The sequence below is a fragment of the Macrobrachium rosenbergii genome, chromosome 12 (assembly GCF_040412425.1).
Source record: "Macrobrachium rosenbergii isolate ZJJX-2024 chromosome 12, ASM4041242v1, whole genome shotgun sequence".
Taxonomy (NCBI): domain Eukaryota; kingdom Metazoa; phylum Arthropoda; class Malacostraca; order Decapoda; family Palaemonidae; genus Macrobrachium; species Macrobrachium rosenbergii.
In genome coordinates, this window is record NC_089752.1 from 27,437,793 (window position 1) to 27,453,987 (window position 16,195).

The 16,195-nt window shown below is 40.4% G+C and overlaps 1 protein-coding gene and 1 non-coding gene across 3 annotated transcripts in view; both read right to left on the bottom strand.

Annotated features, from left to right (window-relative positions):
* The window catches only part of LOC136844459 (uncharacterized), a 264,237-nt gene that overhangs the window by 151,797 nt on the left and 96,245 nt on the right, over window positions 1–16,195 (bottom strand). The gene's annotated exons all lie outside the window — the stretch shown is intronic.
* LOC136844514 (5S ribosomal RNA) lies at window positions 15,059–15,177 on the bottom strand. Its single transcript, XR_010854908.1, has one exon. It is a non-coding gene; the product is annotated as a 5S ribosomal RNA (ribosomal RNA).

The following is a 16,195-nucleotide window of genomic DNA, read 5'->3' on the forward strand; positions in this document are numbered from 1 at the left end:
TACCTGTCAACACTGGGACTGAACAGCATGTGACAAAAAAACCTTAAATTGTTTAAATCGTGAATAATGCAGTGGTGTGGCACATAAGAGAACGTGGATAAGAAGGCTCTGCAAAGTGTTAGTGAAACATTTAACCCTGTCATGTTTCATATCCATCAAATAATGTCTGTTTCAGAGCCAAGTGATTTCTCGTAGACTGAGATTCCACTTAGTGATAGTTTTCTTAAGTGCTCAATGTAAAGTTATTTTTACATGGAAGGATACTGGCTTTGGTATCCCTTAAAAACTGAACAGCTGCACTTTATTGTAGTAGTTCAAAAGAAAATAGTTAAAATGAAAGCTAAAAGTAGCTAAATGGTGCCTGCTGTAAAATGCTTTTGTCATAGTAAAAACTTATTTTTGGTAGCTGCTGTTAGTTGTCAAAGGAGTTACACTCTCATGGTCTCCCCCCACCCCCAGGGCTCCATAAGACAGACCAACCAATCTCAAAAATTTCTCTTGCAGTTGGTCTCGACCAGAATACTGTAGTGCATGTTGGCACAGTGATAGAATATAAAGGACTTAGGACAGAAGGGCTCTATTTCCTATCTATACATCAACTGCCTCAGCCTTTTCCTTTGGTTTACCCACACAGACGTGACAGTGCACGTCAGCTACCTTCCTCATTACACACCAGGCCTGTGCAAGATAAACATTCACCCCAGTCCCACACCTTTTCGTCAGGGAAAGTGGGTGGGTTTGAGGACTCACAGTAGCTACCAAAAATAGATTTTTCCTACATCAAAATCTGTTTTTTGATAGAGTAGCCACAGTTCATCCTCAAAGGAGCTTACAAAAGAAATAGACAGGTGACGAAATGGCTTAGCTCCTAATAAATAAATCCCAACAACCCAAATAAATTTTTGGTCCAAAATATAGTCACTGCATATCAACCATTTTCTTTATTCCAGATATCCATTAAGGTCTGGCAATAGAGAAGCAGAAACAATACAAGAACCTATACAGTATATGCATTATTTGCAATTCTAAGGGGACGTATCTAATGTTGCTGGGTCTGGCTGTGGGATTATTGCACCTTCCCTGGCAAATATCTTAGCATGACCATCACTCTCATGGCAATAGTGTTCCAGGAACTTTTGATCCAAGGTAAAGTCACAGGTTATCAACGGTTTTCTTTATTCCGGATACCCATTAGGTTTGGCAATAAAGAACAGGAAACAACAAAAGAACCTATATATGAATTACTCTTTGTTGTTCTAAGGTGACTTAACTAATTATGTTGGGTTTGGCTGTGGGTTTAGCTGCCTTCCCCAGCACTATCTCAGCATGACCACTACATCATCAGTGCGCATTTCCTGGCACAATCTCAGAATGACCACTACTCTCATGGCAATAGTTTTTCCAAATTTTTAACCCAAGGTAAAGTAACAAGTTATCAACTGTTTTCTTTATTCTGGATACCCATTTGGGCTTGGCAATAAAGATCAGGAAACACTTGAACAGATAAATGTATCATTCCTTGCAGTTATAAGTTGGCATACCTAATTATTTGGGTCTTGACTGCAGGATTATTGCGCCTTCCCCATTTCAGGAATACTGCGTCTAATGATAACCCTGTAAACTTGGAGACTTCTTTAAAAGAAACATTTCAGAAATTAACGATGTGCTCACCTTTAGGATGTCATGTGACTTAGGAGAGGTGTGAGGGTCCACCTTTCCAATGAGGGACACGAAAATAATTCTCTGCCCATGTAGAGAGAGTGGTTTGTTTGTACTAATGTGTACAAAAAACAGGACCATCTGGGATGTTTGCCGTGACATCTAGGTAAACCTTGAGTGCTTGGACCGGGCATAATGTTTTATCTGAAATGCTGAGTTCCTTTATCAGAGAAGGGGATTTTCCCTTTAAAAGGTCCTCATTCCTGGCCAGAAATCATAGGCCAGGAGACAACAGTAATGACAACTCTGTGTGAATGACGAAATGTCCCAGTCTAAGAGAAGCCAGTACAGTGATCAAAGCTCCTGATGCCAAAGCAGTCAAGAAGACTGCCTTTTGGGATGATAGGAGTCTAAGAACCTTGTTCAGGGACCAGGTAATGGGAAGCCTTGCAGGAGCTGGCCTTTGCAGTACAAAAGACTGGAAAAGGGAATTCACAATTTCTATATTAGAATCAATTCCAAAATCATACAGCAAGGGTTCCAAAAGTGCTGCCTTGTATGCCATGACTGTTGTAATAACAAGGCACTTGACCTCAAAAGATATATATAAAAATGTAAAACTGTTTCAACAGTGTGGAGATAATCTAACCACATTTTCCACATGGACTGGTATATTGGATAAATGAAGTCCATAGTTTTTGTACTAGGTACCTAGCAATGTCAGGTAAATAATCTTCGTGGCAGACTAGATTTAAAAATCCATATGTGAAGGTCAGTGTTCAGAAAAGAGGATGCATTGACAACTTGTCTGGGATAGACCAGCAGGGGGTAATGGGATCTACTCTCGTCTGGTGTTGAAGAAAAAAAGAACCAATGACTAAAGTATACCCACTGTATTCGCGGTCTCATGATTCACAGGCTCACCTATTCACGGATTTCTCTGTGGAATGTATACAGTATACACATTATTCGCAGAAAATTCGCCCATTTGTGGTATTTTTCACTGAGAAATATTTGCTAATTACTGTATTTTCATATAATTTTCATGACTAAATACACTTTTTATGATAAAACTATTAAAATACTCAGGTATAAGCATTTTTAGAGATTTTTTTTGTGTTTGAACTATCAAAATAGGCAGTTCTAAGTGTTTCTAGAGGGGTTTTAATTATTCAAGGATTTTAGCTATTCGTGGGGGGGTGTGGTATGCATCCCCTGAGAATTTTTTTGAGATGGAAAGACAGCCAACAGCTTCAGGAAGTTGATATGAGACTTCCACAGAACAGGTGACCATCTTCCGGCTACCTGACGATCCTCCTGATAGCCTCCCCAACCCGTCAAGGAGGCATCCATATGTACTATCACTTTATAAACAGTAGAGTCAGGTCGACCTGTTTGCCAGAAACCCCTTCCAGGTCTACAAACAGAGTATCATCCCAATCTCAGATAAAGGTGATCTCAAGCCAGGATTTGCTCTACCACAGATGCAAAGTGTAACAGACAGAGGCTTTGTTCCAACTGTTGTCTGGAAAAGCTGGGCTGTGCAAATAAACTCCTCAGGCCCTTCCTTATTCCGGTTTGAATGCTGTTGGGAAGAGAAAGGCCACAAAGAATGTCCCAACAAAATCCAAGCTTCAGAAAATGTCTCCTGGATGTAAGGCAGGACTTGTTCCAATTTATTAGGATGCCTTTTTGGCTGGAGTCTGTCGACTATTACTCTCAGGTTTCGTTAGCACCCTTCTCTGGTCGCTTCCCAGATTAGCCAATCATCTAGGTAGGACACCAGTTAAATTCCTACTTTCTTGAGCTCCCATAAAATAAATAAGTACAGTATAAAGAAAAATTAATGCAAACAATATGTGTTCAAATTTGCCCAGTCAAGGATCACACTTCGTTCAGAGGAATCCTTCTTGGGAACACTGAATAGTGATGGCAAATAAACACGTCTTTCTCTATGGTCCCCTTTTAAGAGGGGTCTGGTTTTTTGGAAAATACTCCTTTATTGAAAATTATAGTCAGGTCCCCAAGGGGAAGACTTCCACTGATGATGAAGACTACGACCCCGACTGTGCAAGTCCTATTAAGTGCCAACTTTTCCCTTGCCTTCAATATGCAGTCTAGGAGTTGATTTTCCTTTTCCCTGGTAGGAACGCTTCAAAAGAAGCTGCTAATGTCCTTTCTCTGTTCTTGGAGGGATCCTTTAGTAGTGACTGGAGGTTTGTATGGCTCTGGTTCATACTGAGCTTTCTTAAGCTTAAGATGGGGAAACTCTCAAGACTACTGTTTCCCAGATTCTCCTTTTTCAAGACTGCTTATACTGTATTGTGCAATTTTGTCATTGGGCTTGGTCAGTGAGTTGTGCGGCAAGAGATTCTTCAAATAGGTCTCAACAGAAGGGGGGAAGAATATAATAGCGAGGTTAAATTGGGGAGTGAAATATTGGAGCCCACCAATGCTTCCTTTCAAGCCTTAATGCGACACTCCGCAAAGTCACAGTGTGCTCCCCATAAGGTCAGCATAAGTTTTTTGGCTACTGCAGTGAACATCTACTGGACGTATCATACGTCGACTAAAATTGTCTGTTGGGTGCCAAGTGGATGTACCGTACGTCGACTACAAAAAATTTCAACCTTCGGTCAACTTTGACTCGACCCAAATGGTCGAAAAACGCAATTGTAAGCTAAAACTCTTACATTCTAGTAATATTCAATCATGTACCTTCATTTTGCAACAAATTGGAAGTCTCTAGCACAATATTTCGATTTATGGTGAATTTTTGAAAAAAACTTTTTTCTTACGCCCACGCGGTAACTCGGCCGAAAATTTCAGAAATTCTTTTGTCATTTTGTTGTAATTTTTGCACTGTTCTATATTAGCCGTTACGTAAAGTTTTATATATGAAAATGTGCGCAATTTCATGTACAATACAACAGAAAATAACACATGGTTGTAGCTTTTATCAGTTTTGAAATATTTTCATATAAATCACGATAACTGCCAAAATTTCAACCTTTGGTCAACTTTGACTCGACGAAATGGTAAAAACGCAATTGTAAGCTAAAACTCTTACATTCTAGTAATATTCAATCATTTACCTTCATTTTGCAACCAATTGGAAGTCTCTAGCACAATATTTCGATTTATGGTGAATTTTTGAAAAAAACTTTTTTCTTACGCCCGCCAGAAATTCTTTTCATCACGTTGTTGTAATGTTTGCACTGTCTTATATTAGTCGTTACATAAAGTTTTATATATGGAAATGTGTGCAATTTCATGTAGAATACAACAGAAAATAACTCATGGTTGTAGCTTTTATCAGTTTTGAAATATTTTCATATAAATCACGATAACTGCCAAAATTTCAACCTTCGGTCAACTTTAACTTGACCGAAATGGTAAAAAAACGCAATTATAAGCTAAAACTCTTACATTCTAGTAATATTCAATCATGTACCTTCATTTTGCAACAAACTGGAAGTCTCTAGCACAATATTTCGATTTATGGTGAATTTCTGAAAAAAAAAAAAAAACTTTTTCCTTACGTCTGCGCTCGGTAACTCGGCCAAACATCTCAGAAATTCTTTCATCATGTTGTTGTAATGTTTGCATCGTTTTACATTAGTCGTTACATAAACTTTTATATATGAAAATGTGCGCAATTTCATGTAGAATACAACAGAAGATAGCTCATGGTTGTAGCTTTTATCAGTTTTGAAATATTTTCACATAAATCACGATAACTGCCAAAATTTCAACCTTCGGTCAACTTTAACTCGACCAAAATGGTAAAAAAACGCAATTGTAAGCTAAAACTCTTACATTCTAGTAATTTTCAATCATTTACCTTCATTTTGCAATAAATTGGAAGTCTCTAGCACAATATTTCAATTTATTGTGAATTTTTGAAAAAAACATTTTCCTTATGTCTGCGCGGTAACTCTGCCGAACATCTCAGAAATTCTTTCGTCTCGTTGTCGTAATATTTGCACCGTTTTATATTAGTCGTTACATAAAGTTTTATATATGAAAATGTGCGCAATTTCATGTACAATACATCAGAAAATAACTCATGGTTGTAGCTTTTATCAGTTTTGAAATATTTTCATATAAATCATGATAAATAGAAAAATTCGACTTTCGGTCAACTTTAACTCGACCGAAATGGTGAAAAAACTGCAATTGTAAGCTAAAACTCTTACAGTCTAGTAATATTCAATCAATTAGCTTCATTTTTTCAACAAACGGGAAGTCTCTAGCACAATATTTCGATTTATGGTGAATTTTTGAAAAAAACATTTTTTACGTTAAATCCGTTACTTAATTCATGCATCATTTTGTGATAATATTTTCTCTGTGTTGCTTTGATTGTTTTACAATTTGTTATATACCAAAATAATTGCAATTTAGTGTACAATACAACTAAAAAAAATTAACTCATTAGCTTTAACCGTTGTGCTTACAGCGCGATTTGTATACAATTATATAAGCGTTTTTTTTTTCTGTCATATATTCCAATATTTATATATGATGATGATATTTTTTTTCATTTCTGATGGTTGCATACTAAACTTCAGGCAATGACAAAAAAAAGGAGCCAAAAATGAACTCTTAATCTTAAAAACTAAGCGTGCTGTGATTTTTTGAAAAAAACTTTTTTTCCGCTTCGGCGCTAACTCATCGAACGCCGCCGGCATACGGGAGACGTTTTTGTAAATAGAGGCTCGGCGTTTAAGGGTTAATAGCTACTTCCAGCATAGTAGTGTAAGTTATAACACTGAGGAGGTGGAGCCTAGAAAAAAAATTCAGCTATGGGTGTCCTGAGATTTTTCTCTAGGGGTTCCTAATTGCTGGGTAGCCATGTTGTACACTGCTTTGTAGAAATATCAGATACTGGGATGGAAGGGACAAATGGCTATTTCTGCCATTAACTCTAGTTTACCGGTCACCACAAAATTCTGAAATTCTGACTTCACATGACTGATTGTTTTAAGTGTGAAGGGACAAGAGTCTAGTGCCTCCTGGTTCTCTAAAATTTTATTGCTATACTGTACTGTATTTTCCATTAAACTGGAGAAAGGTTGCTTCAATGGCTTTCACTGCTATATTAATTGGCAGGATAACCGTCTCCTTCGACAATTTCTGAATTTTTATCAAAAGAAGGACAATTTGCCGTTCAGCATCAGGAAAGGCTGTTCTGTCCAGAAACTCTATATGCTCAACCTCAATCATAGTTATCCTCTCATTAAAGAGGTATTTTCCAATTAGTGAAAGTATGTACATTGAGGCATCTCACCAAGGGTTATCAGTATCATTCTTGGGGCGGATATTCTGACTCGGGGTTTTATGGTCCAACCTGGTCATACTAATGTTACCAGTTGGAGGTCCAGGAGTGAGAAGGCTCTCTCTTACTACCCATTCTGATTCCAAAGGGGATCTAGACAACCGATTCAACTTGTTTCTGGATTGGGTTTTTTATTACCCTATTCTTATGACATAAGTTTTTTGGTAAGAAAACCAATCTCTGACTGGGCAGGTTATGCAGCCTCTCTGTCCTCCAGTTTAAAATCACACCCAATTCCATACCCAGGACAGGCCTAAATTCCTCCTGGGAATCATGAAGAGCCTCTCTGATATGCTGACACTAAGTAGTAAGGTCATCCTTAATACGCTTTATGATTGTCTCCCGGAATTATGAAACTACAGCAAGAGGACTGAGCCAAGAAAGTAGTTTCATCACTGCCCAGCAGTGTAGTAGTCCAGAATAAATCACTACCCCCAGGTAGACACTTCAGATGGGGCTGGGTGGACCCTATCAGGGTCCCCTACAATGTTTGATTGCTGCATGGGAGAGACAAGATTCTAATTAGAGGCATCTCTCTCATGTAAAGCAGAAGACTGTTTCCTAGATCGTTGGGATTCAGATGGTAAATATTAGTGGCTATATCCACTTCATGTTGGGTATTAGTGACCTCTCTCCTAAGGAGACTTCGTCTCTATTGGAGTCGAAATGAGACTTCCTAGAATCCACTGCTTTTGGAGTATTGGCCCAAATGTGGATTCTGCTCAGAGACGGATGGAAACACGCACTGCTGGAGTTTTGCTGGAATGATGTAATCACCTCCTTCCATACTCCTCCTGAACTTATACAACTTAAAATGAGGTCTTTCATCATTCAAACCTGTTGCCAGGAGCATGTATATATTTCACGCATGCCTGATAACCAACCAAAACATCCAGGCTGGCTCATGGTAGGTAGTTATGAGCAAGTTCCATAGGTGATAAAAAAGACTGACCAATTCGCTTCAGGGCAGGTACAGGCAGTCCCTGGTTATCAGCAATCCGGTTTTACGGTGCTTGTCTAGCGATGACGATAACCGAATTTTCGACACCAATTTCTGGTTATTGGCGGCACTGTTCCCCAGTTATCAGTGCCGATAACCGAGAATCAGCACTATTATTACCATTTTTGGTTATCATCACGCTGTCGGGAACGGAACCCCGCCGATAACTGGGGACTGCCTGTATTCTGTGGGCCCAACGTAATAGAAGCCCAGTAGTGAAAAAAGGAAGAAGTGTTTATTAAAAATTACATAATGTGAACTACCTATATCACTGTATAGGCAGCAAACACCTCAAATTAAAACAGGCTGACATGGCACTAGTATGTGTACATAGTATGATACAGGCAGTCCCCAGTTAATGGCGATCCGGTTTTACGGTGCTTGTCTAACGATGAAAATTGGCAATTTTCGGTGGCGAAAATTGCCGATTTCTGCTTATCGGCGCCGATAATTGGGTATTGGCAACGGTATATACCTAACAGAGGTGCTGATAATCGAAAACCGGCACTTTTCAGAGCCGATAAGCCCAAAAATTGCTGCGATTTTCGGTTATCATCACACCCTCAGAACGGAACCCCCACCGATAATCGGGGACTGCCTGTATTAGGTAACATGATCAATGGACCATACCCATAAAATAGTAGTACTGTATTAAAATATTAATTCACAATTACTACAATAACATATGCTTACAGGATCTACTCGCAATGCTTCTAAACTCAATTAAGACAAGGCAAAATTGATTCCCATACAATGTATTTCTATACATTTCATAATTTATGATTACCCGGTCCATTCCCAAGTACCAGAAACAGGTTATAGGCTAAGTTAGTTGTAAATAATTAAAATCAATTATTGGAATTATTATTACAAATTTATATAAGATCAGTATCTCTTAAGATTTTAATGTTTGACAAAGCTCACTATCATAAGAAAGTAATTTTCATGTTCCCAGTGGAGTAATACCCACTGGAGAAGTATTTCCTCTAACACTTGAAAAGAACCCCAATATTGAGGATAACTGAGGAACTTTCTATACCTCAGAATCCATTTAGTTTGATTATAAAATACTACAAAGGAAATACTGTACTGGCCTTCAGTAAACAACAAGGCTTGTAAGTCAAGCATGATTGGAAACTACGATCATGGCTAAGTTTTGTAAACAATAAGTTAGGCTAAAATGATTTATATTTTCTGTATCTTCAATGTACCTATCAATGTTGAGTCACTGACTAATGAGTTCTAATACAGGTAGTCTCAGGTTCACGGTAGGCTTGGTTAATGGCGATCCGGTTTTATGGCACTTGTCTAGCGACAAAAATTGGCAATTTTTGGTGCCGAAAATCGCCGATTTCCGCTTATCAGTGCCGATAATTGGGTAATGGCGCCAATACATACCTAACAGAAACGCTGATAACCGAAAATCGGCACTTTTCGACGCCAATAAGCCCAAAATCGCTGAAAAAGTGGCGAAAATAATTTTCAGTTATTATCACACCCCCAGAACGGAACCCCCGCCAATAACCAAGGACTGCCTGTAATAGAATTGTCCGATATTATTGCATTAATGCTAATTATCGCTTTGCCTGACCAGAAAAAAACCAGAACTGCAATTCAGAGTAGTCTAGCAATCTAATCCTAACTTCTCACCTTGCAGGAGACCCGCTGGCACCCAATTTCGTCAAAATATAATCCTGTTAAAATTTTAAGGAACTGAAACTTTTCTCTGGGTCTTAAAACTATGTCTTCTACTTCTTTCGACCTTATTAATCCCACTATATAGCAGGGTCAGCCGCTCGAATCAACTTCCTCCATCTGTTTCTATTCCTTGCATCTGCTTCCCCTAGTACCATCTCACCCATATCCCTTGTCACCATATCCATCCATCTGATCCGCTGACACCCCACACTTCTCCTCCCCATCAATGGCATGTTCTTAGCTCTCTTGATTGGTTCCACCTCCTCTCTTCTTATTACATGGCCACAGTATCTCAGACGAGCTTCCCTAGCCTTCTCCTTTACGTTACATATACCACACATTCTTCTTATATCTTGACTCTCCCTCATTTCCAGTAGTGATATTCCAGCAATCCATCTCACCATCCTCATCTCAGTTCTTTCCAACAATCCCTCCTCTTTCCTCTTAAGTGCCCAAGTTTCTGCCCCATATAATAGTACAGACCTGATAACTGTCTTATAAATTTTCATTTTGAGTCTTAATGGCATTTTCTTGTCTAAAACAACCCTAGTTACTTCCCTTCACTTTTGCCTTGCTTCTTTCACTCTCTGTCTCACTGCTTTCTCAGTGCCTCCCTCCTCTGCTATTATTGATCCCAAATAGTTAAACTCCTTGTTCTGTTTTAGCACTGTACCATCTTCCGCTTGAATGTTTACTTCTTCATGTCCTTCTTTACTACTAATCATTAGCTCTGTCTTTCCAATGTTCACTTTCAATCCTTTCTTTTCTGGGGCTCCTTTCCATGCTAAACACTTTCTTGCAGTTCTTCTTCTGTGTCTGCTATAATGACTAAATCATCAGCAAACATCAGTTCCCATAGTTCTTCGTTGTTCCTTAATTCTGATGTCAAAGTGTCTATAATGACGAGGAACAAGAACGGACTCAGAGTTGATCCCTGATGGAGGCCAACCTCCACAGGGAATGCCTCAGTCTCCCCATATTTTGTCTGCACACTGGTTCTTGCTCCCTCATACATCATCTTCACTAACCTTACCAACTTCTCTGGTACTCCTCTCTTTCTCAAACACCAATAAACTACTCTTCTTGGTACCCTGTCATATTCCTTTTCAAGATCCACAAAACACATGTAAACTTTCCCGTTTCCTTCTAAATATTTCTCTTGGACTTGTCTTACTATAAAAATAGCATCCACTGTGCTCTTTCCTTTCATAAACCCAAACTGCTATTCATGGTCTTAAAACTAAGTATTTGGCTTCAAAGTTCGGAGCCAATACTAGGGACCAGTGAACTCTGTAACAGACCAGAGCGTAATGGGGAAAGACAGCTGATATACACGCTGTTGTCACATCTGTGCGAATAAGACACAGGAAAAAGCTGATGTGTGGACAGGAGATAGAACCCTCCTGTCTCGAGTCCTTTATACTGTATTCTATCACTGTGCCAACATGCACTATTCTGGCTGAGACCAACTATAAGAGAATTCTCTGAGACTGGTAGGTCTGTCTTATGGAGCCCTGGGGGACCATGAGAGTGTAACTCCTTTGAGGATGAACTTCAGCTATGCTATCAAAAGTACTTAGTAAAAAATAAAGCAATAGTGGAAACAATTTGTTTGCAGCACGTAGAAACAAATGGAAAATACTGCATATAACTTTGATTATCAGCATTCTCACTTAGATATATATTTCTTTGATCAGTTTGTATACTTTTCATGGCAGGATACTAGTTTTGGTGTCATTTTAAAGCTGAATATTTGTTTTTATTATATTCAGTTCATATGGGAACAACAAAATATTTTCAAAATTAAAGTCAGAGATATATATATTTTTGCACCATGTAAAAGTATGATAAATTGCCTTTTGACTAGTATTTATATAATTTACTGCTATTTATGTCACCTACTGCACAAAAACTTATACAAATATCCAGTGATTTTATGCCTCTATGAGAGAGAGAGAGAGAGAGAGAGAGAGAGAGAGAGAGAGAGAGAGAGAGAGAGAGAGAGAGAGAGAGAGAGAGAGAGAGAGAGAGAGAGAGAGAGATTGCTATCAAATCATTGTACATTGTAAAAATTACATTTTATAAAAAAATTAAGTTTTATATATACTTAACAAATAATTACATAGCTATAGTTTCTTTACGCGGCAGCTCAAAATTTGAAATTCGCGGTAGCGCTCTTTTGTTTTGGGTGTAGGTATATCGCCCCGCCCACTATCGGGGAAGAATAGGTACAACGTAGCTAGAGCTCAATTCACTTATGCTCTATGTCCATGAGAGGGGAGGAGGGAGGGCTCTGATTATGTAATTATTTGGTAAGTATATGTAAAAATGATATTTTAATGATAAAATAAAGTTTGTTCATACTTACCTGGCAGATATATATATAGCTGTATTCTCCGAAGGTCCGACAGAATTTCAAATTTCGCGGCACACGCAGTGGCCGGTCAGGTGGTTAGTACCCATTCCCGCCGCTGGGAGGCGGGGGTATCAGGAACCATTCCCATTTTCTATTCAGATTTTCTAACGCCACTGTCTCCTGAGGGGAGGAGGGAGGGCAATATAAATATATATATCTGCCAGGTAAGTATGAACAAACTTTATTTTATCATTAAAATATCATTTTGTTCATGAGACTTACCTGCCAGATATATATATAGCTGAATACCACCTTTGGAGGGGGTAGAGACAGCCAAGAAATAGGGAAAAAACCAATTATTGGTAAAATTATTTTGGTTCCTTATCTGATAGCGTAGCTGACTGAGTGGTTACTGTCACTCTAGTCTGCTTCTGCTTTACTAGAGACCCCAGCGAGGTAGTGACCTATATAGCTGGCGACTTCTAGATGATCTGTCAACGGGGCGTGACCACAATGTGACTAGATCATAGCCCATACAAAGAGGACAAAAGAGCATTACTAACCACCTAACCAACACCTAAAGCGTTAGTTTGCAAAGGATTGGGAAGACTGCCTCCAGTAGTCGACCCAACAACCACAAAACACAACAAAAAAAAGGGGATAGGATCAGAGTTACCCCTTGTCCCCAAGGTTGCTGAAGCAGCAATGTATGGTCCCAGCGAAAAGCAATTTCGTATGCTACCTAAACATCTTGCCAAGAGTGTGAGGCAAACACCGAATTGACTTCGCCAAAATGTGGCACTAAAAATGTCACTGAGTACCATATTTTTCTTGAACGCCATGGAGGTAGCAACTGCCCTCACCTCGTGAGCGTTAACTCTCAACAACTTGAAGTTGAGTCGTCACAACTAGAGTGTGCGCCCCTTAATGACATCCTAATGAAGAATGCCAGTGCATTCTTGACATAGGTTTAACTGGTTGCCTCACAGAACACCATAAAACATCCAATGGACCACTCAGTGTCCTGTGTTCTTTTAAGGTAGTACTTGAGAGCTCTAACTGGACATAGAACTCCCTCAGGTTCCTGTCCAATAAGGTCTGCTAAACCTTTAATTTCAAAGTGTCTAGGCCAAGGGTTAGAAGACCTATCATTCTTAGCCAAGAACTTAGGGCTTAAAGAATAGACAGCATTGTGTTCCTTGAAGCCCACATGACGGCCTCGAACTTCTCTCACTCTCTTCGCCAGAGCATGAGGAATGCCGTCTTTTGAGTAACATCCTTAAGAGATGCAGAGTGGAGAGGCTCAAAAGGACTAAACATCAAAAACTTGAGCATTACGTCCAAGTTCCAAGCAGGGGAAATCAGCTGAGGAACCTTGGACGTCTTGAAAGAGCTCGTAAGATCGTGGAGGTCCTTATTGTCAGACAAAGCTAATCCTCTGTGTCTGAATACAATCGAAAGCATGCTCCGATAACACTTGATAGTCGGAACTGCTATATCGAGTTTTTCTCTTAAGTAAAGGAGAAAATCCTCAACCTGGCTCACAGTGATAGAGGAAGAGGAAAAGCCCTTCTTTCTACACCAACCTTTGAAGGTTGCTCACTTCGCTAGATATATCCTTTAGATGAAGAACTTCTGGCTCTAGCGATGGCCCGTGCCACCTGGCCAGAAAAACCCCTTCGCTCTGACCAAGTTTCGATAGTCTGAAAGCAGTCAGGTTCAGAGCGGGAGATTCAAAGATATCTCGTGAAGTGGGTTTGTATGAGCAGGTCTGCTCTCATAGGAAGGGTCCTCGAACGTCTACCAACCAGAAGAGAAACTCCGAGAACCAGTGGTTCAAGGCCAAAACATGGGGATGAGAGTCATCCTCGTCCCTTGTGAGGCCGCTGAACTGCGTCATGACTTCTCCCAGAATTTAGACGGGGAAAAAGGCGTAAACATCTATTCCCGTTCAATCCCAGGAAGAGCAACTATCGCAACTGCCCCAGGGTCGAGTACAGATGAGTTTTTACATAGGGAGCCTCGCTGTTCTTGAGGTCGTGAAAATATCCACAAGATGGCGACCCCAAAATTCCAAAAATCTTGGCAAACCTCCTGATGAAGGGTCCATTCCTTCGGCAGGAGTTGATGGCGCCAACAGAGCAGGTCTGCTCTGAACATTTTCGACCTCTGCCACAAAACTTGTGAGAATCGAAATGTTGCGAGCATAGGCTCAAAGAATAATCTCTCTTGCAAGGCTGAACAGGGAACAAGTATTGTCCGAGTTTGCTAGAACTACACGATTGCAAACTTGGACCTCAAGAATTGGCGAGCTAAAAGATAGCCGCCAAATCTTTGAAGTCGATGTGCCAGGACACCTGTTCCTCTCTCCAGGTTCCTAACACTTTCTCTCCCTCTAGTGTTGCCCCCAACCTGTTGACGACCCGTCGGAAAAACAACACTAGGTTGGGGTTCAGAAGCTTGAGGGAGATCCCTTTCTGCAATTCCGTTGGATCGAGCCACCACCACAGATCCTCTTTATATAAGGAAGAATTCTCAATTCCTCTTTCAAGTCTTCCTTGCTTTGTCAGTTCTCCAACAAAAGAACTGAAGAGGCCTGAGATGCAGACTCCCCAGAAAACAAACTTCTCCAGCGAGGAAATGGTCCCCAGCAGACTCATTCCTTCCTTCACCTAGCATGTTTCCTTTTCCAAGAAGGCCGAAACTTTTTCTCGTACATAGAAGTTGCCGTTCTTGCGACGGAGACGCTATAAAAGCCGCTGAATAGATCTGAATTCCCAGACACAATGGACAGTGAGGGGATCAGCTGCGACTTCTCCACAGACCAGAAGTCCCAGGGACTTCACGAGTTGCAGAGTCAACTGAAGGTCCTCCAGATACCTTCGCCCGACGGCACTTCGAATCAACCAGTCGTCCAAGTAGAGTGAGATCCTGACGCGCGACAGATGCAACTGCATCGCAACGTTTTTCATGAGACTGATAAACACCCTCGAGCAAAATGTGACGCCAACAGCATCTGGTGTTCCTAGGCGGTCAACCATCCAAGTACTGACCAGACCCAACGTTGCTTAACTTCGCTGATCGGACGAGAAGCGGTGTTTTCAACGTGGTATGGCCGTTGTGCAGAGTCCAAAGCAGAGAGCCCTGAACTGGTACGTCTAGTCCTCCAAGACAACCTGAGATACTTTTCGAACGTGGATGAATTGGGGCGTGAAGATAAGTATCTTGGAGATCCAAAGATACCATCCAATCCCCGGGATGAAGGGCTCCTAGTATTGACTGAGAGGTCTCCATCTTGAACTTTTCCTTCGGACCAAGTTGTTCGACCTGTTGACGTCCAAGACGGGTCTCCAGCCTACTGAAAGTTTCGGGACTAGAAACAATCTGTAGTAAAATCCCCGGGAACACCGAGTCCAATATCTGTTCCACTGCTCTCCTTTCGAACATCTGTTCGAGCAGGTCAAACAATTTTCTGTTTGACAGGAAGGCAGTTGGAAAAAAAAAACAAAAGAGGAGACAGGAAGGGAATCAAGTAACCTCTCTCTAACAGTAGGAGGGACCAAACGTCTGCCCCTCACTCTTTCCAGGCTTGTGCAAAATGAAGCCTGGTTGCAAAGGGAGTCTGGAGATGAAGGAGTCACTTGCTACCTCTCTTGGAAGTGACATTCCTTCCAGCAAAAAACTCTTCTCGTGGTGCGGGTCTCGTGTTGCTTCCCATGGAAGCCCCTTTGTTATGCAAACATTTAGCTTTCGTTTACTTTTTGTATCTGAGATCGGTGCAAGCGTTATGAAGGAGATGCAGTTTGAATGTCGATAACTTTAGTTTTGAAAAACGATATTTTTGCTTCTCTGTGTATTTATTTGCTTGCCGTTACACAGTTTGATGTTTTATGACATAATGAAAAGCCAAAAAATAGACCTGCAAAGTAATATAACTTCGCTAAATGAAGCTAAATGAAGCGAGTGTCAAAACAACACGGCTGAGGTTGGCCAGCGACTCATCTTTTACTTAGTCAAGCTCTGAGCTGCTACTGACTGACTGCCACTGACTGAAGCCCCAGGCATTCCTGTCTTTAAGCTGACAGAACCGCACTATGTCCACAGGGTTGCCATAGATCGCATTAGATATTATTTCATAGCT